Source organism: Chiroxiphia lanceolata, chromosome 5 (assembly GCF_009829145.1).
Source record: "Chiroxiphia lanceolata isolate bChiLan1 chromosome 5, bChiLan1.pri, whole genome shotgun sequence".
Classification (NCBI taxonomy): domain Eukaryota; kingdom Metazoa; phylum Chordata; class Aves; order Passeriformes; family Pipridae; genus Chiroxiphia; species Chiroxiphia lanceolata.
This window is the reverse complement of record NC_045641.1, coordinates 3416080-3440499: the sequence shown is the minus strand read 5'-3', so window position 1 is coordinate 3440499 and position 24420 is coordinate 3416080. Positions and strand designations below refer to the sequence as shown.

The 24420-nt window shown below is 47.9% G+C and overlaps 3 long non-coding RNA genes across 4 annotated transcripts in view; 1 reads left to right on the top strand and 2 right to left on the bottom strand.

Annotated features, from left to right (window-relative positions):
* The window catches only part of LOC116786718, a 118992-nt gene extending 101617 nt beyond the window's left edge, over window positions 1-17375 (bottom strand). Inside the window, exon 1 of one of the 2 annotated variants that reach the window (XR_004357049.1) lies at window positions 17259-17375. This is a non-coding gene — a long non-coding RNA (uncharacterized LOC116786718). The remainder of the gene's footprint in view (window positions 1-17258) is intronic. The other variant, XR_004357048.1, reaches the window with a different exon arrangement.
* On the bottom strand, window positions 13810-15401 carry LOC116786719. The gene is made up of 2 exons (XR_004357050.1): window positions 15095-15401; window positions 13810-14624 (listed from the first exon to the last, which is right to left on the bottom strand). It is a non-coding gene; the product is annotated as an uncharacterized LOC116786719 (long non-coding RNA).
* A 1042-nt stretch (window positions 17376-18417) lies between the features above and the next one.
* Window positions 18418-19126, top strand: LOC116787366. Its single transcript, XR_004357268.1, has 2 exons — window positions 18418-18722; window positions 18819-19126. It is a non-coding gene; the product is annotated as an uncharacterized LOC116787366 (long non-coding RNA).
* The last annotated feature ends 5294 nt before the right edge of the window (window positions 19127-24420 follow it).

The window sequence follows — 24420 nt, the reverse complement described above, 5'->3', positions numbered from 1 at the left end:
AGGGAACAACAGGAAACTGCCCCAAGTTGTGCCAGGGGAGGTTTAGGTTGGATATTAGGGAAGATTTCTTCACCAAGAGGGTTGTCAAGCACTGGAACAGGCTGCCCAAGGAAGTGGTGGAACCACCATCCCTGGAGAGATTTAAAAAACGTGTAGATGTGGCACTTGGGAACGTGGTTTTTTGCCAGTGCTGAGGGAACAGTTGAACTCAATGATCTTAGAGGTCCTTCCCAACTTTAATGATTCCATTATTCCAAAACCTCTAAGTTTCGAAGCCCGTGACAGTGTGAGAACTTCGCATTAAAAAAATAAAACAATTATTTTTAACAGGTTTTGTAAGTAACTAAATGCTCTTTACAGGCTCGGAACTCAACAGGGAAACAAGAACACAAAACAGTCTTGCTGGTGCCGGTTTTACCTCATTATTTTAAACGTAACTGCATCACTTGTTCCACGTGTGACTCCCACTTTGCTAAAGCCCAGGACAGTCAATACTTTCTACGTGTCAGTCTGTGTGTTTGAGTTGTTTCCAAGCTCTTGCTGCCTGCTCTGGGTGTTGTGAACTCCATTTCTCTGTGGCACCTTCTCCAGTACATCCTGTGCCCTCTGCAGCTCTACCCTCCATCCCACGGGATCACTACTCTTCAGGGCTAGGTAAGCTCTGAAGTAGAAACAGAAGTCAGGTGGACAGTCAGCAGCAGGAGGAGGAAAAACAAAAATCAGCTGAGCTTTTCTAAGAAGTATATTTTTAGGTTTACCATGTAGAACACAGGTTTCAGGAAGTGGCTCGTGCCGGAAGCCAGTGACCTCAGAGCCCCATGTAAACACCACACAATGACAAAATGAGAAAGAGCAATTATTTCTTGCTATTGCTTTTAACGTGTTCGTCATTCACTCAGCGCTTCCCAATTATGAAAGGCAAACTGCAGACAAAAGGAATTTTGTTTACAGGTTTAAAATACAGACCAATGCAAGATTTGTGGCATTCCAAGCAGTGAGACACCACCGTAATATCACAACCCTTCAATGATTTCTATTTTTCATTTTGAATTTTAACTCTGCTGTGCCAAGCCCCATCAGGCAGATGATGTGACCCCTCACACCCATGTCAACCACCAAAAATTCATGTATTCTCTAACAACCCAGCCCCTTCCTTCCATTTTCAAAACTATTTGTCACTGCTTCTTGTCCAGTTTCTAAACCATCGTGTTCATTAATTATCCTGCCTTTTCCCCACATCCTTACAAAGGACTGAACCAACTGTTAAATGCCAGCCCCTGCAATGACAGCTCCTCTTCCCTCTTCTATTTTTGATCTGAATTGACTGAAGAATCTCTTGATATTTATCTATCACTGTTTGACATGTCTTAAAGTGGCTTTCAGGTTTATTTATCTTCTCATCTTTTAAAGCAGGTTTAGTCCTTCCTCCATTCTTTATATTGTTTCTTCTTTGATGTACTTAACCAAACATTTGGATTTGAAGCCCTCTTTATTTCTACCCAAATAATACAAAAATGTAATCACTGTCCTATCAGCTCTTATACCACTGATGGAAACAAATTCCCTTCTTTCTCCATCCTCAAATCTGCAGGATCTCTCTCAGTAAACTCAGGTTAACTTCACTGAGTGAGCTGAAATACCTTCAGAAGAACTGGATCTCACCATCTCCTTTTTAAATCCACCAATATATCCTGGCACATTTTTTTAATCTTGATAAAAGAGAACATGCAAAAATCCAACTTTTTTCAACACATGGACTGCACTAAGTTCTCCATGTCTAACTAGTTCATGGTCTTTGTTGATGGATATGTGCAGATGCTTAGAATTATAAATCTGTCAGGGCTGGGGCTAAGTTTTGGTTTGTTATTTTCATTAGTAACCTTGTCTTTTGTTGATGTTTTTTGACATAACTGAGTTGGGAAAGGAGAACCAGGAGGCTGCACAAAAAGAACTGGATAACCTCACAGACTTTACATAATTTCAACGGCAGAAGATGAACAGTAAAATAACTGGGTATAATAAATACTGCCAGCAGGTAAACAGCTCCTTAATTTGGAAACTATGAAGGAGGAAAAATCCCAGCTCATTACAAAGTGACCGCAGGTCATCAGAGTGACACACCTGCTAAATAAAGCAACTGTGACCCCAATTTATGGCTGCCTGGAAAACTCACCTAATTACTGTGCGTGCCCTGCTTAAGGAAGATGGATTCAGACTCGAGCAGGGAAAGAGAGGTAGTTTTAGGTAGAAAATGGCAACAGATGGTGAGCTCTGCCTTGCAACTGTGAGTTCAGGGCTTGCCAGAACGCAGTGACCTGGTCCACTTCACTGTAAGATGAAAATGGGAAAAAAAAAAAAAAAACCCAAAGAAAATAGGATGTTGTCTGATCACTAGCAGTGGTCTTAGACCCGGAAATATGATTTCTAAGCCAAGATCAATGCAAGCAGTCAAAGGACTCTCTCTAGACTATATGAGTAGACTATGAATAGAATATAGTAAACCATGAGCAGTATAGAGCAAAGAGGAGTAGCAGCATAGATAGAGAGACAGTGGGGAATGACACAGGAGCACCGGTTCCAAAATGAAAGGCAGGACCATGAGGTTTGTGAGGCAGGAAATGGAGGACAAGTCAGGCAGTCGTTTCGTGCAGCCTCAGCTGCAAACAGCAGCAAACAACAGCAAAATTATTAAGAATAGTTTCTTTAACCATTTAACTTTCTCCTTTGATTATCAGTTCCAACTGCACACCAAAGCCCAGCACAGCAGCTAAACTCACCACAGACTTCAGAGGTCCTGGAGGACACACAGAGATCCTAAGGGACACTGTGTTCATGCTGGTTTAACAGTGCTGGCTGCCGGCAAACCGAGGTGCAGATTCAGCTCAGATCTGAGCCAAGATCAGGCACAGTTTGAGGGGGGTCAGGAGAATGGAAAACTCAATACTGAACACAGACCAGCAGCTTTGTTTGCTTACCTGACTGAAGAGGTAGTAAGTGATATAATTCCTGGTCATAAAAGCATTAGAGTAATAAACATGAGCAAAGAGGCACAAGGCAAAGTCTGCAATTATCATTAAAAAAAGCGGGCATGAAATGGCCCTTCTAAATGTTAGGCTGGCAATTTGAAGGCTTTCAATACCCTGAATGGTCTGAAAGCTGGAATCTTTCTTCTACCTCTAATAATTGAAATAAAAAATACCTGTCCTTAAGTCAGACTTTGGTTATTTTAAGGTACAAATTATATAGCATTTATACAACATCTGGCTTTCTATATCAAGCGATAAAACTGAGAATCCTAGGAAGCCATTCCAAGTTAAATATTCTTACTGTAAGTTAGCATTAATCCTGCAGGAGTATCACAAACAATTTTAGCAATAAGCATGTTAGATCAGGAAATCAAGGTAAGAAAAGAGAATTATCAAGTACTGAAGAAATAAATGACTTAAAAGTTCTGCTATCTAAAATAACCCCTTCGGCAAAAAAAAAAATGGACAGAAACTGCAACATAGTCCTTCAGAAAGCAAACAAAAACAGACATTCTAACTCTCTGTAAAGAAATGTCTCACAAAAAAATGTAGAAGAACATACTTGATGCGAGGAAAGAGGGAAATGGTCACTATTAATGGAATGCCTTAGTGAGAACAGGAATGCACGGACAATGATCCTTCATGATTTTTTAAGAGTCCAAATTATCGGTAATAACATCTGCTGTGGTAGTTCACTCATTATTTCAAGTACACGCCACTGCTACTGAGCAAGTGAGAGCACCTCTAGCAGCTAAGCTCCCCCAAACACATCACAAGCAACACTTCTGACACCTAAAATAAGTTGTAAGATTCACACGTGCGGTAGGGCAACATAACCTCACTGAAGTTCTAATTTAGACTAACGGAGAAGTAATAAAAGGACTCGTAATTTTATGGGCACGAAGCCTAAAATATTTTTTTGGAAGCTAGCAGTCCCTGGAGGAATTTCTACATCAGTAATAAGTCAAACCTGAATGCCCCAAAACATGATAATTAAAGGGCAGAACAAATCCTTTAAGAGAAAAATAACCATAGTTAAAAATGCACGGTAATGAGTCATGTAAAAAGAAAAACAAAATATTTCCAGTATGTGAGCCAGATGACTGCTGGACCACATCAGTTTATGGTAAAACACAAGAACAGATTTTTAAACATTTGAAGATAAGCTCTTCAAAAGCCAGCATCATCCTGGGCCAACACATTAATCTCGTGGTAACAAAATGACATATCTTTCCATGAAATCTAAATTTAAGATTCCTTCTTTATTCCCGAACTAATTTCTGCACCACGGCTTCAGGCACTCGACATCTCTGAAGTTAATTCCTCCATTAATTCCATGTTTTTTTCAATAAAAGGCACCAACCCTTCTGTATTTACACAACCAGGTCAAACACCAGCACTTGTAAGAACGGGCAATAAGCAAATCAACAGGAAGCACGGTCGACAGTGAGGATTATGGAAGATCCAAGAAGACATTCCATGTGTAGGAAGACGACCTAGCAAAGGTAAGAGCTCCAGAACTGCTGCCTTGTCGTGGAGCTGAGCATGGGATGACACACCTCCTTACTCATGAGGTGGGTAAGACAATAATATAATAAAGAGCTTATAAAACTCAATTGATAGACCCCTGGAGTTTGCAAAACTCCGCAGCAAGATGTACTAGGAACATGAATTAGTAATAAGCAGATGAAATACAGAAAAGCTCTATGAACTGTTCAAATGTGATTTTTGTGTACAAAGGAAACATTTCTGTTTAACTTTTTATATTAAGCAGTGGACTTGGCAGTGCTGGGTTAATCACTGGACTAAATCTTAAAGGTCTTTTCCAGCCTAAGCCATTCTGTGGTTTTATTCTGATCTCCCTGTGCTGGTCATCTGTCAGTTCTTCACAATCTCAGATTTTTAATCTTACCCAGTCAGGGTTTCTGTCCTTCTTCGCTTTCAGAACTGCTGCCCAGAGACATCACCCCCCTCACTGCCTCCTCTGCTGTGCCCTCTGAGCTGGCAACACTGAGCCACACACATCAAATTCCCCAGAAGGAAACCTGACTGTGGATGCATCTCAAGACAGTTTGGGCTCATCCCTTTCCCTGCAGGGTTGGGGAATCCCAGCCCCTGCTGCCCAGGTCTCCTTCTCTGCAGGCCCAAATCTTATTTACAACACTCACAGGAGATGAAGAACTTAGTAGCAGAATTTCAAATACAAACAGCTTGAATTCTGAGTTACCAATGAAGCTGGTTAACATAATGTAATACTTAAATATGCTCTTATAAACCACAGGAGGGATTCAGCAGTAGATGGTACTATTAATATAAATATTATTTAACAGAACCCTTGAGAGGCACAGAATGTAGAACTAGAGGGGTCAGACGAGCAACGATTAGCTAAAAGAAACATATATTTACGATCCTCATCCATTTTAAAGTAAATGCTAGGAGGGAAATTTATTCTGAAGTCAGTTCGGTAAGAAACACTGCTACAAGATCAGTCCTAAAAGCAAATATCCTGAGAACCAGCATCCAGTACATACAGTGGAGATGCCAGGGAAACATACCTTAAAACCACAAGATGGGAAGTCACTTACTCACAGGCCCTGATCTACAGAAAACAAACAGATATGATTATTCCACATATGAGGAGGACTTGGGGGTACTAGTACAGCAGAAGCTTAACATGCCCTGGCCACGTGCAATTGCATTCCAGAAAATAATCATGTCCTGAGCTCATCCCACAGTGTGGGCAGCAGGTGAGGGGACAATTCTGCCCCTCTGCCCCGCTCAGGTGAGACCCCACCTGCAGAGCTGCCTCCAGCTCTGGGCTCCAACAGCAAAAGGACACGGAGCTGCTGGAGCGAGTCCAGAGGAGGCCATGGAGATGCTCCAAGGGTTGAAGCCCCTCTCTGCTCTAGAGAGAGGCTGGGAGAGTTGGGGGTGTTCAGCCTGGAGAAGGTAAGGCTCTGGGGAGATCTTAGAGCCTCTTGAAGTGCTTAAAGGGGCTCCAAGAGAATGGGAGAGGGACTTCAGACAAAGGCCTGGAGTGACAGGACAAGGGGGAATGACTTCAAACTGACTGAGGGTAAGGTTAGATTAGATGGTGGAAAAATTCTCGGCTGTGGGGGTGGGGAGGCCCTGGCACAGGTTGCCCAGAGAAGCTGTGGCTGCCCCATCCCTGGAAGTGTCCAAGGCCAGGCTGGATGGGGCTTGGAGCAATCTGGGATAGTGGAAGGTGTCCCTGCCCATGGCAGGGCATGGGACTGGATGACCTTTAAGGTCATTTCCAACCAAAACCATTCTATGACCCCACGGTCCCATTCCTCCCTCCAGAAATCCTTAAGTTATGAACCAGACCACTGCAATCCACAGGAGAACTGCCTTAAGCACTACTAAGAGCCTAGGATGGATTTTGCCCATCCTCATGCTTTGGGTACCTGGTGGCAGTGACAGAAAGTTGATCTTAAGAGTCTGACTGCAACTAAATTCTGTAACACCAACAGAACAGGGCACCCTGGGAGAGGCATCCCTCACAAGGACAGAGTGCATGAAGAGAACTTACCTACACCTGCCCTTCCTTGCTGGAATTTCTACTCCCCTGTACACTCTTTCTTTACATTTCCAGAACCACCAAAACACAAAAGATAACCCCAAAGAAGCGAAGTCTCCTCTTGCCGCAGGAAAAGCCAAAAAACAACTGAACAAAACAGACAAATCATGAATGCCACTCCCAGGAAAAGGATACTTAGTCAGCCCATTTTTGTTTCCTGCAAGGAAGACTGAAGATGAGACCTAGGACAGATACTGACTGCAGGCACAGCCATGAAGGGACATTTCAATGGAAAAGTCAGGAAGTGGGAAAAGAATCACTGCAACCTCCTCCAAAGACCTGATGCATTTCTGCCCACGCTACTAGAAAGTACAACACAGTTAAAAAACATTGGTTAAGATCTTTGCGAAGATTTACGGATCAAATATGAAAAGTAAATAAGCCAAGCACAGTTTACCCAGGAGAAACGTCCCGGGCCAGAAGAGGTGTCAGTTTATATGGTAACATTAGAGCTATACAATAATTAATGTTGACACAACTACCAAAGAGACTGCATCTGAAAGTCTCAGAGCTGACTTCCAGTTTTCATCTAACCAGCAAGATTTTTCTGAAGTAGCAGAATTAGAAAAAAAAAAAAAAAAGATTACAGTCTTTGTCTACCAGGAATTGTACACACATCACAACCCCGTGCTTCAAAGTAGACTTTACTTCGAGTAAATAGAATTTTTTCGTGGTAACTGATCCCGTAAGAAACTGCCAGAAGATGCATTAGTACTTTATCAGCCCACAGCATCTGGAACAGAATTAAACCTATTCGAGGTAATAGGAGTACTTTGTAATTTCAAAGCAGAACATCGACCAAAGAGATAAATACAACCAGATATATTCCTACAGAGAACATGACCAGGATAACATTAGACAGGACAAATTGTGTTTATAATATTTACCTGATCCAGCAACTACGAGAATAATCTTACATAAACCTTCTTAGAGTAACTTTACCCACAGGAACACAAAGTTTGGTTTACAGGAGAAGAACAGAAGGGTTTGTTTTTTAAACCAGTGGTCTTTAAACTGCCAGGGGCTACAAAACATCCTGAAAAGGGGGAAGGCCATGAAAAAGTTGAAAAATGGAGCAATGAGGGTTCCAATTTGGAGCCTGAAAGCTCTTGTAGGAATCGTACTCCACGTCTGCTTGCAGCAGTGAAGGACTGGACCCTGCCACCCAGGCTGCACCATGAGAATCTATTTTCCATGCTGCTGTAATTGGAAGAGTGCTCTAACAGATGCTTCTCTCCCATTACAACACCGAAGGCCTGGGTTAACCCATCAAACCTCTCTACCAGCATTTTTCCCTCAACTATATTACACAATTTTGGTCTCCAGTACAAATTACTGCTGCTTATAGATGTGACTCATTCAGTGCTGAAGTAATACTGCTTTTGAGGAACTCAGCTTTACTCAATAAAATAACATTTCAGCTCACAATTCCTGGTTACTTCTCCACAGTCATCATCACTGACTTCTTTTTCTCCAGCATTCAGCAAGGACTTCCTCATGAATGTCAGCAATTCCATTAACAAGGACTGGGAGAACAGAGGTTCCCACTGAACTCCCACTGAAATACTACAACTGAGCTCTGCCCTTCTTAACCCCTTTTATCCTCAACATCAGCAATATATGAAACCTGCAGTTCCTTGAAAAAAAACGAACAGAAGGCTTTTTCCTAAGCCACAAAAACATACAAAAAACCAAAATACCATCCCCCCCAAAAAAACCAAACAAATAATAATAAAAAACACCGAACAAAACAACAACAAAAAAACCAACACAAAACCACAAAAACCCAAACCAATAACAAAAACTAAATAGAAAAACCCAAACAAACAAACCCCACAACACTCAAATAGTTGTGCTATACATCAGGCTGATCAGAACAGATACATTCAGTGCTAATGAAACCTCACTGAAGTTCCTCTGACCTCATTCCTGTTCCATGTACTGTGTGTTCACTACTAAATTTAAGCGGGGTTTTTTTACGTTCAAAACACTGATTTTTAGGTCAACACTGTTTTAAAGGTGTCTGGATTACCGAAACCAGACAGGGCTAATAATCCAAAGATTAAAGTTGGTTTAGTTCCTTTTTTTATGGGCAAGGTGCACAATCATCTCCCAGAGTTAGCAGGACAATAATCCTTGGAGAAGCAGCTGATCCCATAATGCTGGATCCTCTGTTTGGCTTTCAGTTTATACAAACAACTACAGGCTTCCCTGAACAGATGCCCACGGACACAGATAAGAAGGAAAGAGCAGGAATCAGACGATCTGGCTCGAACGGGGGCCACTGCTGCCGCTCCAGGAGAAAGACAGGTTGTTGGAACCGGAGCTGACAAGGAAGCTGGAGTGACAAGTGGCAGGAACTCCATCCAGGAGCCCACACAGCAAATCCCTGGCAGCCCTGGCGCTGCGGGTCTCCTCCGGCAGAGGGCAATGCTGGAAAAATCGCCCGGAAAGGAGCGGAATATTTCACGGAATCGAGACGTCGCCGACATCTGCCTGGGAACACACGCAGCACTTAATGCTGCAGGACTTTAACGCTGCTGCTCCACCGAGGCTTTTCTTACAGGTGCGTTTTCTCCACCTGCATCCTACCAAGTAAAAAAAAAAAAATACCTACTGCTTTCCAGATTTGGAATCTGCTCTCTATCAATGGGATAAACATAATCCCGATTGCTCCGGGGTCCTGGAGCGCTGCCACAAAGTCACAGAAATTAGGATTTAAAGATCTCCCACGAGCTACAGATGATGCAGCAACACGCAGCAGATGTTGACAGATTAACAAGTTATGCTAAAATTAAAAAAAAAAAAAAAAGGGGGGGGTGGGGAACGACACTGCAGAACAGGGAATGATACAGCAACTACACGCTGTTAAAAAGCATTAAAAGCGCTTTCAGTTTACAAAACACATCCAGATAATAGCCAGAAATGTCCTTTTCCCTCCTCCTGCTGGATGTAAACACGGTGGCTCGGAGGCATCGTCGCCCTCCCAGGAGACTTCACAGCTGCTCACATGAGCTGCTGCGTAGCAAGAAAGCTCCCAAGTTCCAATAATCCGACACCAGGATCGGTCCTGCTCCAGACACGTCTCCCGGATGATCCACCACCACCAACCACCCAGTACCCGGCCCCTGGGAAACACCTTACTGTGCTGATGTTAATAACAATCAGAATAAAACCAGGCAAATGCTTGTTTTCTTTCTGAATAGGCTTAAACTGAACCTCAGCTGGATTCTCCCTTATTTCTTCTGCACACTGGAATTCATGAGGCCAGTACTTGCCTTCATTTTACAACTCTGTTTTAGCAGAAGCTCCTAGAAAAGATACTACTGTTATGTTAAAATTCAGTAACCTGAGCATAACGCAGGTATTATTTAAAACAGCACATTTTGGGGGTATTCCATATACAATGCTATTAAATTAATAAAAAACCCATCTTTCTTTTCTGGAAATCTGTAAGCTACCAGAAAAATATACCTGATGACAACACCGATGAAAAAGAACTAGCCCAGATTCAAGGTATATTTTCCAGAGAGACCCAAACTTACTCCACCTCCAGCAGGAGAAGTTTTGTGGATGGTGTTCAACCCAACCTAGTAACTATAAAAAAAAAACAAGGATTACTTCAGGCTCAGCACTACAGCAGCTGCACTGAAACTGGTACATTTTGGGGTGGCACACAAGGAAATCAGCTTGTTCTTGGGGCAGAAATACCCAGATTTTGTAACAGCAGAGCATGATGCTCACCAGATTTCCCTCTCTCCATTCTGCTCAACTCATATGCCCCTCCTCAGGCAACCTATTGCTGCTTCTAACAATTGGCAAGACAACACAAAGGGGGGAAAAATAAATTAAAAAAAAAATTAATAATATCATCTAAATATTACTACTACGCTCTGACTTCACAAGTTTTCTGTTCAGATGAGACTCCTGCTCAGCACTCTGCACACATAAGCACGTCATGGGCTCGGCTGCAAGAGAGTAAGAATTTGAAATACAGGACAGAAAAAATAAGATGACTGCTTTAGAATTTACAGACTCTGCTGATTTTCTACGCAATGGCACAATTTACGTTGCTTAAAAGGACCTGTTCCTTAAAGGAAACACATTCAGAGGACTGTTTGTAAAATTGTGGCTTACAAATGGTGTTATGAATGCCTTTTAAATAATTTGTTTCCCGGTTTCTTTTGTTTATATTTTAGTAAGAAATCTCTAGCCTAGCAAGAATAAAAAAAACCCTCACCATCAGCTCATCAATGCTTCGTAATTGTGAAAAAGTAATTCTCAAGTAACAGTGCCCTGAAATTCAGCTCTCTGTGAAACAAAGCAGGACCATTTCCCCTTATCCAAAAAACTTCCCACAAGTTTAGACTACGGGGTTCATAAAACAAACCATTGTCAACAGCAAAACTTCCATGTCCATATTCATTAAAACTATTGAAAACAAGCATATTATTACAATTATCACTTTTTTGTTGTCCTGACAAATAAATCACTTTTATATATGAAACTCAGAAAACATTTTCAGCTTGGTTCCTTTGCTACCATCATTAATATTTTTGCTGCACAGACGTCAGTCTTTCAGAGATCTCCAAACTTCTGCCTGATAAGAAGCACGACATGGGGACATTTAACAAATTTCCCTCCAGAGCTCAAAATAGTTCATGAAAACTCCTAAATCAGGACCCTCTGCGAGCTTTAGATTCCCAGATCAGGAACCCACGGAAGGATGAAATCTCTGACCTTGGGAAAGGGTAGAACTCAGCACAAACAACTCCCATTTCCAGCCTCGCTGTTAGACAACAACGCCACGTCTGCTGGCCGAGGTGCAGCATCCTGAGGGACTGGAAAAGGACGGGGGGGGGGGGGTGTTTCACTGGATTTGCACGAAATCCAAAGCCGAAAGATAAATGCTGTTTATGCTGAAATTCGTGACAAACAGTTTCAGCCCCGTTAATTTCGTCTCCAGCCACTCAGAAAACCACGAGTCGGGATCCAAAATTATCATCGAACTGACTTGAAAGAATTGCTGGGGAGAGATTTCTTTTTTTTTTTCTTCTTCTTTTTTAACTTTGTATTTCAGTGTTCCTGTTTGCAAGTGCTCCCCACCCTTTATGTGACAGTGTTTTCAAGCTCCTATTCTGGTGCTACCAATAATTCCAGGAGCAAGATGTTTACGGAAAAACACCGTGCAAATATGGCATGAAGTACAGCTAAGTCATGCTATACACGAGGTCAAAAAAACCACGACTGCATGTTTTCACTTTTAAATATAAAAGAAATCTAGTAAACACGTGATTACAACAATTAAAATCTAGCCTGGATTAAAGAAATCCTCTTAATTTTAACCATATAACAACCTACTAGAGCATAAACAAACATTTTTTCAAGTAATTTCACAATTTCCCTTTTTATTAAAACTGAAAATAAAAGGTTTCACCACTTCCTACTGCAAAACCAATACAAACACTAATTTAAATATATCCTTTTCGGTTGCTTTCTGAATGTTTACAAGGAGTAAAACAGCAACTTTTTGCCACTAAAATTTGGCAAACCATTAGAGACCCTAAAATGAAACTTTTGAGCATCTCTTTTAGAGATAAATGGGGGTTGTTTATATAAAAAGTGAAGAGAACTGGCACAATACCTATTTTTCATAGCCCTTTTTTTTCATATACCTTGTACTCGTCACCAAAACAGCTCTGTGGAACACAGTGTGCAGCACACATTGTGCCCTGTCATGAGCTGACAGCAAATGAAGAGAAGGTGAACCAAGTTACAAAACAAGATATTCTTTTTTTTCCCCCCCCTCTCGCCGCCCGAGAAGATAAATGATCTTACTTATATTAAAGAGAAATGGGATACAGGATGCGAAGGGTTCCTTCTACGTTAACTGCATCTCACCAACAAAAACAGAGAAAGCAATTTCCTGGTGCATCAATTCCACCAGCAATTCCACGTACACTCGGAATTCCGAGGCACTGGCACGCCCGCGTCACTGCGCACCTCCGGGTACCCTCTAATCTCCAACACTCATCCCTCTTAATTTCCTGTATTAAGGTAGGGTTCTTTTTGCCCCAAAACCACCAGGATATGCGGATGTGCCTGCACAGACCAAGTGCACCACCCGGGCTGAATAAACATATTTCTGTAGGTAACACCGTGTCAAATTACTCCTGTAACCAACACAGAACACCAGCTCTCCCAGCACATGCCACGGACGGCCGGTTACCACCCCGGTCCTTCCACCCCTACAGTGCCCCTCACTCCTTTCACTAACTTCTGGTTATTTTAATGCCCTAGTCCCTCCTCACCCACAGCACTCGGTATCTGGAAATTCTCGCTATTTCAGATGCAAAAAACTGAGTTGATAAAGTCAAGATGGAAGAGAAGCTGAAGAATGTGAAGCATCACAAACCGTTCCCGATCCATTTACTGGACTAGATCAGCATAAAACTGCAAACCTCATCTTTCCATCCTCCTTCTCATGTTCCATATTTGTAGGGCATTAAAATCCTCCTCCTACCCAAAGGTTCCTTTCTAGTGCAATTTTAAATATCTGTGCACGGTGCTCACCATTCGTTATAAAACCCTCTCTTCCTCTTCTTGACCCAGCCTCGTTGATCTGCTGTTATTTAACTCTTGAGGGCTACTTGAGAGTCACCACGTTATTAGTGGTTATGTAATTCTTAAAAATACACTGAATTTTTGAATTTTGAAGCAGCACAGTAGAAACACACACAACCAAACACACAGGGCTTTTTTTCCACTCCTCCTCCACTTACTCTAAACCAAAACATCTTAGTGATCTAGAAAAGCCGACTTCCATATTTTTTTTTTCAGCTGGTCGGCCACAAAATCTTTAGCAGTGCAGAAATCTGTATAACGAATGCAAGCCTACAGAAGACAGATGTCCTTTCCTCCGTGGCTTCCCACGGACCCCCGGGTGAGTTGTCCCACCGCCTGCAGGCTGAAAGCTGCTGATCTAGAACCAAGTATCCTCTTACTGTTTGCTCTGCCACCCGAGAAGTTGCATTAAAATGGCATCACGTTCCTTAACTCCAAACTGACTCGCCTTTCTCCACGTAACCTACTAACAACCAGTCCCCCGGAGCGTTCCGTAAAAACCCAATTTTTTCTAGGAACAGTCACAGAAAACAAAACAGCACCACTTAAAACACCCCGTTTTGCCACGGATTCGGACGTGGCACGAGTCCTTCATGCTGAAGACTGCCCAACCTACCTATAAATAGGCTCAAAGCTCCAGGCTCAGGAGACTGATAGCTCAACACGATCCTCACAGCGCTCCCTGCTTCACCTACATAAAGAGTCGTGCCGGAGCACTGCCAGGCTGGGCAGACATGGAGCTGCTGCCGTGGTTTGTGCAGGAGAGCACAGAGGGAGGTGAAAAAAAAATAAAAAAATAACCAAAAAAAAAAAAATCACTGGGCATAAACAGCTCTCCTCCGGAGAGAAACACCTCCCTCTCCGGAGGCCAGAGCCAGCCAGGGACAGGCTGTCACAGCTCGGCCATGACAGAGCTGAGAGCCAGCGACAGGCCCCTCAGGAGGTTTAATGGGGCCGGGGCAGAATGGACGCTCACAGTGAGAAAGACTATGGCAAGAGGGTCCTGGTCACCTCCCCTGGGCAAGGGTGCTTCAGGTCCCCTTGGGCTGGTAGCCAAACCCAGGCGCAGTCAGACCCCCCCGGAGCAGGAGGGCTCCAGACCCCCACTGTCCCCTGTCAGACCCCATGGACAGGGAGGGCTCCAGACTCTCAGTATCCCTGTCAAACACCCTGGACAGGAGGGCTCCAGACCCCCATGTTCCCCTCATCAGACTCGTGTGGACAGAGAGAGTTCCAGACCCCCATGGTTCCTGTCAGACCCCACAAACAGGGAGGGCTCCAGATCCCCATGGTCCCTGTCAGACCCCCGTGGACAAGAGGACTCCAGAACCCCACAGTCCTGGTCAGATCCCATAGACAGGAAGGCTCCAAACCTCAATGGTCCCAATGAGACTCCCCTGAGCAGGAGGGCTCCAGATCCCCGTGTTCCATGTCAGACCCCAATGTCAGAAAAGCTCCAGATCCTCAAGATCCCTGTTAAACACCCTGGACAGGAGGCCTGCAGACCCCCATGGATACAGGATGGCTGCAGAACCCCATGCTCCTGGTCACACCCCCAGAACAGGGAAGGTTGCAGACCCCTGTAGTCCCCATGGACAGGAGGGCTCCAGATCTCCATGATCCCTATCAGCCCCCATGAACAAGAGCGCTGCAGACCCCCAATATCCCTGTCAGTCCCCCATATACAAGAGGGAGGAGGGCTCGAGATCCCCATGGTCCCCATCAGACCCCATGAACAGGGAAGGCTGCAGACCCCCATAGTCCCCATCAGACCCCTATCGTCAAGAGAGCTCCAGACTCCGGTGGTCCCTGGCAGACTTAATGGACAGGGAAGCTTCCAGACCCCCACAGTCCTAGTCAGACCCCACTGACAGGAGAGCTCCAGACCCCCATGGTCCTGGTTGAACCCCACGTGTCCATCAGACCCCATGGACAGGGAGGTCTCCTGACCCTCGGGATCCTTGTCAGACCCAACTGACAAGAGGGCTCCAGACCCCCACAGTCCCTGTCACATCCCTACAGACAGGGGGGCTCCAGACCCCCACGGTCCCTGTCACACCTCCATGGACACGGGAGGTTCCAGACCCCCACGGTCCCTGTCACACCCCCATGGACACGGGAGGCTCCAGACCCCCATGGTCACTGTCACACCCCCATGGACACGGGAGGCTCCAGACTCCCACGGTCCCTGTCACACCCCTATGGACACGGGAGGTTCCAGACCCCCACGGTCCCTGTCACACCCCCATGGACACGGGAGGCTCCAGACCCCCACGGTCCCTGTCACATCCCCATGGACACGGGAGGCTCCAGACCCCCACGGTCCCTGTCACACCCCTATGGACACGGGAGGTTCCAGACCCCCACGGTCCCTGTCACACCCCCATGGACACGGGAGGCTTCAGACCCCCACGGTCCCTGTCACACCCCCATGGACACGGGAGGCTCCAGACCCCCACGGTCCCTGTCACATCCCCATGGACACGGGAGGCTCCAGACCCCCACGGTCCCTGTCACACCCCTATGGACACGGGAGGTTCCAGACCCCCACGGTTCCTCCTCAGACCCCCACGGTTCCCCCTGAGACCCCCCAGGTCCCGGAGGGCCACGTGACCGGGTGCGAGGCGGCGGCGGCACGTGGCCCTGGCCGTAACAAACAGGCGGGTGGGCGAAAGGGGGCGCCAGGGGGGCCCCCCCCGGCCGCGCTGCCATTGGCCGGGAGGGCGCGGCGCGCGCGCGGAGGGGCGTGTCCTCGCCGCGCCGCCCACGGCGATTGGCCGGCGGGGGGGCGCGGGGGGCGTGGCCGCCGGTTCTCCCCCCCCGTCCTTTCGCCCTCCCCCCCCCCTCTCCCGCCGCCTTGGTGCAGTGCTGAGGAGGCGCCAGGCGGGGGCCGCGCGCGCTTTTCCCGCCCTCGGCGGGGCTGCCGGGACCCCCCTGAGGGCGCCGCTCCCTCACACCCGCCATGGCGGCACCGCCGGCACCCCTGCGCCGCCCCGAGCTGCGCCACTCGCCAGCCCAAGCCCCGTCCCCGCTTCACCCTCACTCCCGCCGCGAGCCCGCGGGGTGCGCGACCCGCTCCGGCGCTCCCCTCGCGGCCACCGCTTCGCCCCCGCTCTCTCCCCTGACGCACCCACCTGTGGGTGCCCTCGGCCGCCTCCATCATCACCCCCCGGGAGCGAAGCGCTAAATATCCCCGCGGCGGCACCGCCTGTGTCACGGAGCGGGGCTGCGAGCAGCAGTGCGGCCCTCCCCGCCTTCCCCCCCCACCTCGCCCGCCCCGCTCCGCATCTTGTTTTCTCCATACGCACTTGGAAATGCGTATGGAGAAAAAGGGGAATCGGGGGGCAGTCGCTGCTATTCCCGCTCCATTCGGGATACCCACGCACCAACGAGGAAGAACAACGCGGCGCAGCCCCGTCCTTCTCCACTCCCCCCCCCCGCGCTGTCACTTGGCTGCTTCCCCCATGTCGCGACGCACGCACCCGCCCCCCACCACCAGCCATGTCGCGACAGCGCCCCGCGCACCTGCCGCGTCCCCCGACCCGCCGTGTCCTACCGGGGGTGCGAGCAAAGGGGCTCTCGGCTCTCCCTCGGTTCTCCCTGCCCGCGGGAGGCAGCGCGGTGCCGGCGCTGCCCCAGGTGCGCGGGGGCTCCGCGGGTGCGGAGCGGGGGGAGCGGCGGGGAGGGGGCGGCGGGAGCCGGGATGGAGCTGGGATGGAGACGGGATGGAGGAGCGAACCTCCCTCCCCCCCCAAGCTCCCCGCCCCCCTTTCTCCCCCCCCCTCCGGTCCCCCCCCCCCCCCCCCCCGCCGCTTGTGTTTACCTCAAGTTTGAATTTTATCTGCGCAACATGAGCTGGAATGCGGACATGGAGGGCGGGAGGGCGCGCACACGCCCGGCGCTCCGCGGAGACACCGCAGGCACCCCGCGCACACACCCCCCCCTCCGCATCCCCTCCCCGCACACCGCGCCCCGCGCCCCCCGCCCCGGTCCCGCCGGTAACTTACCTCCGCCACCGGCTCTCCTTCTCCTCCTTCTCCTCCTTCTCGTCGTCCCCTCCCCGGGGGAAGGTGCCGCCCGCAGCCCCATCAGCGGGGCGGACACCGCGCTCCCGGCGCGCCGAGACAGGTGCAGCCGGGGCGGGCGGGTCGGGGGGCACCACCGCCTACCCCGCCGCCTCCCCGGGCTCCCCCACTGCTTCCCTCCCTTCCTCCCCACGATGTTGTTTCGTTATATCATGTCCATCATGTGACACCCGGAGGCCTCTCTATGGAAACTTAAAGGGGACTTCCACGTCCGCCGCCGGACCCGCCGGTACCCCCGGGGGGCTGCGAGCCCCGGCGGTGCCCGCCTGCCCTCCCTGCGCTCCCCGCCTGCCCTCCCCGGGGGGCTGCGCTCTCCGCTCCTACGCCCTCTGCTTAAAGCAAGTTGCTGCGCTTGCTTCTTTTATTATTATTGTTATTATTGTTGTTAATTAGGGTTGGTTTGGGGTTTGTCGGTTTGGGTTTTTTTTCTCCTCCTCTTTTCGCACCGGTCGCTACGTGGAACAACCAGGCAGGCACCGCGCGGGGGGATGGACCCCGCTACTGGAGGGTGCGGGATGCGGGGCTCGTCTGCGGCCGCGGTGGGTCTCGGATGCTGGAAGCGGCAGAAAAACAAAACAAAACAAAACAAAACAAAAAACAAAACAACCAGAAAAAAAAAAAAAGAAAAAAAAAAAAGAAAAATAAAAGAACAAAACTGGGAGGGAGGGAGAACCCAAACTTGTTTGCGTCGGACTGAGGAGTGGCAGATGTGAGCGGTGCTGCCGGTGCGGAGTCGATGCGGTGGTCGCCACCGCCGGGCTTTAACTCTACCAGTCGGCAGCGAGGCGATTTCACCGTCCCGACCCGTCGCACCGCCGGCTCCCGACAGCCGGCTGTGCGCCGGGATGCTGGAACGAGCCGCTCCTAGGGATGCGCGCCGGCCGCTGCAACGCTGCCAGCAAGCAGCCAGCCCTTACGGAAGGGAAGAGGGAAGGTGCCGACATTCCCCGTGGTTCGGGCAGCCCCCGGTGCCCCGCGCATCCCGCCGGGGGTGCGGGGCCGGCCGGCGGCAGCGCGGCGTTCCTCCGGCTGCTGTTCCGCCTGCGGTGCTGAAGTGGGTTTTATTCCCCGTTCTCCTTCTGCCCCCAGGATTTGGGATCCGGGAGATAAAGCCCACCCGCTGCACGCTCCCGCCGCCGGGCTGACAACGCGCAGGGGGCTCTCGGGGTTTTCCCCGTGAAAAGTTCCTGCGAGAGATCCCCACATTCCGCTCCCGAACCGGTGGCATCACGTCGGTATTTGTGGTCAAGTGCAAGGCTCGAGGGGCTGAATTGAGAGGGGGAGATGGATTCGTTGTCAAAAACTGAAGGAGGAAAAGCAATTCCGCATTCCCTCCTTCCCTACCGCTTCCAGCAGCCCCTCGGCAGATCAAAGCACGACCCACAGGTGCAACAAATTTTAAGTTGGGGATTTAATTTCTTCAGTGTCCCACCGAGTTTTCCTGGTGGGATTCGTATAAACGACTTTTTTTCCGACTGCCAGGTTGATGCTGGTGCCTGTTAGCCTCGGGAAGGGACTGGAGCTGCCCGGCCATCCAGGCCCAATCCTGCAATGACAGCAGATCGTCCATCTCCCTTCTCTCTCCCGTTCGTGCTTTGGGGTTGAAGTACCTGTGCTCTGCCCCTCTCATTTTCAAGTGCCCGTGAAATGAGCTGTGTATCTACAGAACAGTGTTTCAGATAACCTCTGCTATTATTTTATCAAAACTTTCAGGAGTTTTGTAGAAATTAGTAATGATTTTAGCGGAAAAGAATTAAAAAATAAAGTGAGAAACAGTTTATCCTTCTTTCTTTCTTTCCTTCCTCTCAGAGTCTTCTATTCATCCACTGTACACACTGTTTGTGTTTGCCTCTCCTTCCCATCCTATTTTGGGGGGATTTCTTCCTCTGGGTTCCTTTCTGCCGTTTATCCAGGCTGTCCCCATGCCGTGGAGACCACCTCCAGTGTGCCTTGTTTCCCATCTCCCTGGGCCTTATTTCCCTGCCTCACCAAGCCTCCTTTTATTCCATCTTCCCTCCTTCAAATTCATCCTGAAAGGAGGAAGAGGCTGGAGCTGGGATATAAAGTAGTCTTCCAGGAGCACTGCCAGAACTGATCTGTTTTACTCTGCTGCTGCTGCTGTTGCTGTTCTGCTGTGTCATGGGAAGAGTTTCCTCGCCACACCAGCCCTGGGAAAGCGGCACCTCGGGCAGAGCCGCTCGCTGCAAACCCCGGCCGTGCTTTACAAAGCTGGAGGGTAAGTTTGTGTGGCGCAGGATTGAGCCTGGAAGGAGGAGGCACCGCTCTGCTTCCCGGGCTCTGACCGGGAGATCGGTGCGCGATGTCGGGAGATTTGCAGGAGGCAGTGTCGGCAGCAGCAGTGACAGCGCACCATCACTCAGCTTTATTTCATTTTCTCCAGCCAAGACGCTTTAGGTTACAGCCCAGCAGGAAAGCAAAACGATGCATTTCTGTAAAAAGGGCGCTTTCCCCCCCTAATTCGCTTTAAATTCTTGCAAGGAGATCTTGCACTTAAGAAAGAGCAGGGATTCTGCCTCCTCTTAAAAAATTGTGTTAGTTATAAAATCCTGGCGATCTCGGCTCCTTCCACCTGAGCCTGTCTCCTTCAAAAACTTACTTTTAAAAACGGGAGGTTTAAACATGACCCTTCTCCCTCCCTCCCCTCCCGAGTTTCTGTTCCCTGGAAAGGCCTGAAGAAGCCTCAGGCTGTGTCTGCCTGTGAATGGAAAAGGTTTGAACAAACCCCGGCGTGCACATAAACGTGTATACCCGCGCACGCACAGGATTTAAAGCACCCCACTGAAGTCCACATACAGGAAAATCCTTCATCATGTGATAGGCTTTAATATCTGCCTTAAAATTAATCCCTAACTGATGGACTCTGTGTGGTAGCAGATCACAGGAGGCTCACTAGCTGGGGTTCTTGTGCGGGTTTTTAAAAACTGCCAAATAAAATCCCCTGTTTGCTCTTGGATTAATTTGTGTTTTCACAGCAGCTACCTGGGAAATGCTCATCTTGTGAAACCAAGTAAGAAAACTTTACAAGGCTCTGGTCTTGCTTTTTCACAATAAAACAAAGACCTTGTCGTGAGGTCAGGACAAGATTTTATACTATTCCATAAGGAAGTATTTAAAGGGCCTGCTAAGTTCTTCAGTTGTTCTGTTGGAGATAACACTCCTGGATTATATTGCAGCTTGAGCTTTGGAGATGGTCCTGATTCATTGTCGAAGTTGTCTTTGCTTCTTTTTGGTTCATTTTTGTTGTTGAAACTGAGTCTTCTCGTTTCACTTCTCTTTCGAATTCATTTCACTCTTTACTTCCCGTGTGTTAGAAAGTGCAGTTTCATTTAGACTCTTCATAGAAGAGAAGAAAGTCTGATTCCAGAAGGCAGTTTGCAGCAATATATTTTCATTGCCACTCGCACAAAAACATCACTATTGCTAAAGATCTGCGTATAAACAATGCTGACAGGCCCTCAAAACCAAAACCAAATTGTGACATTGAGGCAAATAGCCCAGAGAACCTGAAATGTTCTGTTTTCTAAAACTGTGGCTGCTGTCAAAAATAGTGTAAAATAAAGCTTTGTTTATGTGTCGAGCAGAGTGTTTGTTGATCAAGTTTCTAAGGTGATGTAGCAGGAAATACTGATCTTGGGGAAAATGACACGAACAAAGCATGAAACTATAATTCAGCAGCTATTTGTCGACTGATAACAGAGGAAAAAAAAATAAAAAAGGGTATTTAGAAATCAGTCAGAGGTTTTCATTGAACTTTTTTCTCTCCTTTCATGGCAAATATGAAAGCAGCTTCTCACCTGCTCTGCTCCTGGATATAACTATTTGCAAGAGCAGAGCTAAATCATTTATCAGGAGGAATGTTTCCGTCGGATGCAAATATCCACAGTAGCTGCTGTTTCTACGTCACGTCACGGATCAGATTGATGCTCAAGCAAGGTTATAATGTACCTGCATATTCTCCAGATCAGTGCCAAGCCTGCTGAGTCATTTTCCCTGTTCCCATTCTGCAGTCGGCTGCTCGCTTGCTATTCCCTGTTATTTGTGTGGGTCGTAAGCTCAGCAACAGAGGAGAATAAATGCTAATATTTCTTTAGGCTGCTTCCCTAAGGAAATAAAGGTTCTGCTGTGCTGCTTTTCTGTGCATGTGTGTCCATCCCCCTCTCCCAAAAGCTTCTGAGCCCATTAATGAATGTCAGATGAATTTGGGAGGAAGCAGATATTTCAGAGACAGTTATATTCCTGCAAGTTGCACGCAGACAGGAGGGAGAGAGATCATAAATTGAAGCAGAACTTAGGCATAACACCTCTGGGTTGGCAGCCACCTTCCAGCCACCCAACCCATCCGTACCAGACAATTAATCTGTGTGTAGTGACTCTGAGCCTAGCCTGGTGTCCTGGCAGGCGAGGGATATATCATGGAGAGGCAGAGGAGCCAGGGTAGCTCGGGGAATAAGTAATTTTCAAAGCAAAATAGTAGAGGAATTTAAGGATTCCCACCATACGCAGGGGGAAAATTAGTACCTGGGAAAGGCTGTACGTTCTTTTTGTGAACGCTCTGGCTTTGTGTCAGTCTCAAAACAAACTGTGGCAGAGGAGCCAGGTTGGGCTGTTCTTAGAGCCAGCACGGCTGTCAGTCTGATGCTCTGTTGGTCTTGGCACCAAAGCTAAAGGCAAAGATCCCCCATCAGCACCTCTTCCAGACGTGCAGCTCTTCCAGATGCATTTCCACTGCGATGCCAACATGAGGTGAGGAGAAGCCTCAACCACAAACTCAGCCTGCCCAGTCCTGCAGCCCCACTCTTCTATCCTCCCTTCTGGTGTAGCCTCACTGTGGCTGAGCCTCAGAGTTGGTTTATGCTTGAGAAGAGCCAAGCCTGGAGTGTCTCCTCATGGATAGAAGGGAAGTGCTGAGTCCCTCCTTGGCTGGAGCTCTCCCAGAGATTATGGCATGGGAGAGCTCCAGCCCTGCATCTTCTCCTCAAGGGATGCTGGTCAGGTCAGGACTGTGGATGGGATCAGATCCATTCTTACCTAAGGGCAAAGGGCTTAATTCATGTGCCCTTTCTCTACCAGTTGCACCTTGCTGGCACCAACCACCGCAGGACAGACACCCAAACACGTGTCATACACGCTCATCTCCATTGCTATTAATCTGATGCAGCAAACAGTTTCAGCGTGACAAAGCCCAGGCTAAAAAAAGCCAGAACTTCATCTGCATAAACTGGATGCACAAAGTAAGTATTGTGTGTCACCTCCCTTATGTCCCACATTTGTTCCTGCAGCAAATGGCATATGCTCCAGCAATACCACATGGTCCAAATGGGCTCCTGGAAATACAGGAGGGATCTGGCACTGGCGCTCTTTGGTTGGTTGTGATCCTGCTTATGGACCTCTTCTGGAAGGAAGGCTTTTACGTATAAATAAAGATTCATTAACCTCTGAGGATTAATTTATAAAATTAGAGCCAGCCTCTCCATTGAGGAGCACGGTATTGTCTTTGTTACAGCTGTTAGACACCAGCTGAGACCAGGGGCCTCGTTTTCCTGGACACTGTGTAGTCACACTCTAGGAGATAACCTCTGCCTTGAAGGGCTTACAACTCAGAACAACAAAAGAGTGAGCGATGTAACACTCAGGCAGAGCAAACACAGTGACCTTTTGCAAATGTCAAGTTAATACCATGATCTGGAAGTGGAAGGGGTTTATCAGAGGGTGGGTGGGTCAACAGGGATGGGAGACAGTCAGGGTTGGGGGGGGTGAGATGAAGGAAAAGCCATAGCAGAAGGTGTGTGGTGTGAGATGAGGAGGAAGCACATGCAGAGCATTCTGTGGTCAGTTGGCACATCCAGGATAAAAAGCAGGGGGAAAAGAGTTTGATGACCCTGCCCACAGCTCACAGTATGAGCAGCTCCCCAAAGTCTCTCAGCCTGGAGAGGGTAGATGGTTCCTCCCTCGTGCTGGTTCCACACAGACGGCTGGAGGTGTGTTTTGGGGCTGTTTTTCTCCGTGGCTCAGCCCTCCTGCAGCTGTGTTTGTTGCAGCTGAGCCTCAGGGCTGAAGTGAGATGTAGTTCAGTGCTCTAAGTCCAGGGCAGCACATAATTGAATATTAACAGGAACAGCTCCAGGAGCTACTGGGACTCAGGAAGTCACAATTCCTTCTCTGCTGCTCCTTCGCCTTCGTGGGAGGCGATTGCTGGGGAGGCCTTAATGGATGTGAGGCATAATATACTCCCCTCATATTAGCCCCAGTTAGCAAACCGAGGCTTTAACCACATCCTACCCTCTCTGATCATTTCCTCATCCACCTCTTCAGCAAACAGAAGTGCAGTAGCTACAGCCACCCCAGCGTCCTGAGAGCAACAGAGCAAAGAGGTGCAGGGACCGTATGCACATTGATTTCCCACCTCATTTCTCCAGTGAACAAAGGGGTCTCACCCTCAAGGCTTATCAAAATCTGCCAAATATTCATTATTGATCTCTTTACCTCTGTGTTATGCTCCTGAGAAGAGGAGTTATTTAGTCGCTGAAGGGGGGTGCTGCAAGCATCATACGAGATCCATAAAGTGATTTTTGAGTTGAACACCTTCAGTTTCATGCCTTTGGTAAATAGTCAAGGTAAACATAGCAACAAATTCATAGGTGTTAGGGACTCGTCTTGCTGCCTGACACAATGAGCTGGTCCGTGCTCGGTTGCTCCCTCTGTAAAAATATGGATGGACATCATGCCCTCCCCAAAACCATGCTGCACATCTACACTGAGAAGTTCAGTCCACAGTTATGCTACTTGTACAGGTGAAACAAAGTGTTTTACAAGAAGAAAGATGCTCACAGAAACCCATCCCTGCTGTCTGATCAATTCAGAACTTGGTGTTTAAGTCTAAGAAGGGAGAAGGCAACACTTCAGAATACCAGAAAATTCCTAAAGACCCTAAGGGCTGTGCTGAACAGCAGGCAAACTCTGAAATTCCTTCTCTTCTTTTTTTCCTCTCTTTTCCTTTTTTTCTCTTTTTCCTCACTTTAAAATTCACAATATCCTTGATGTATCATTGTCCTTCAGATCCACT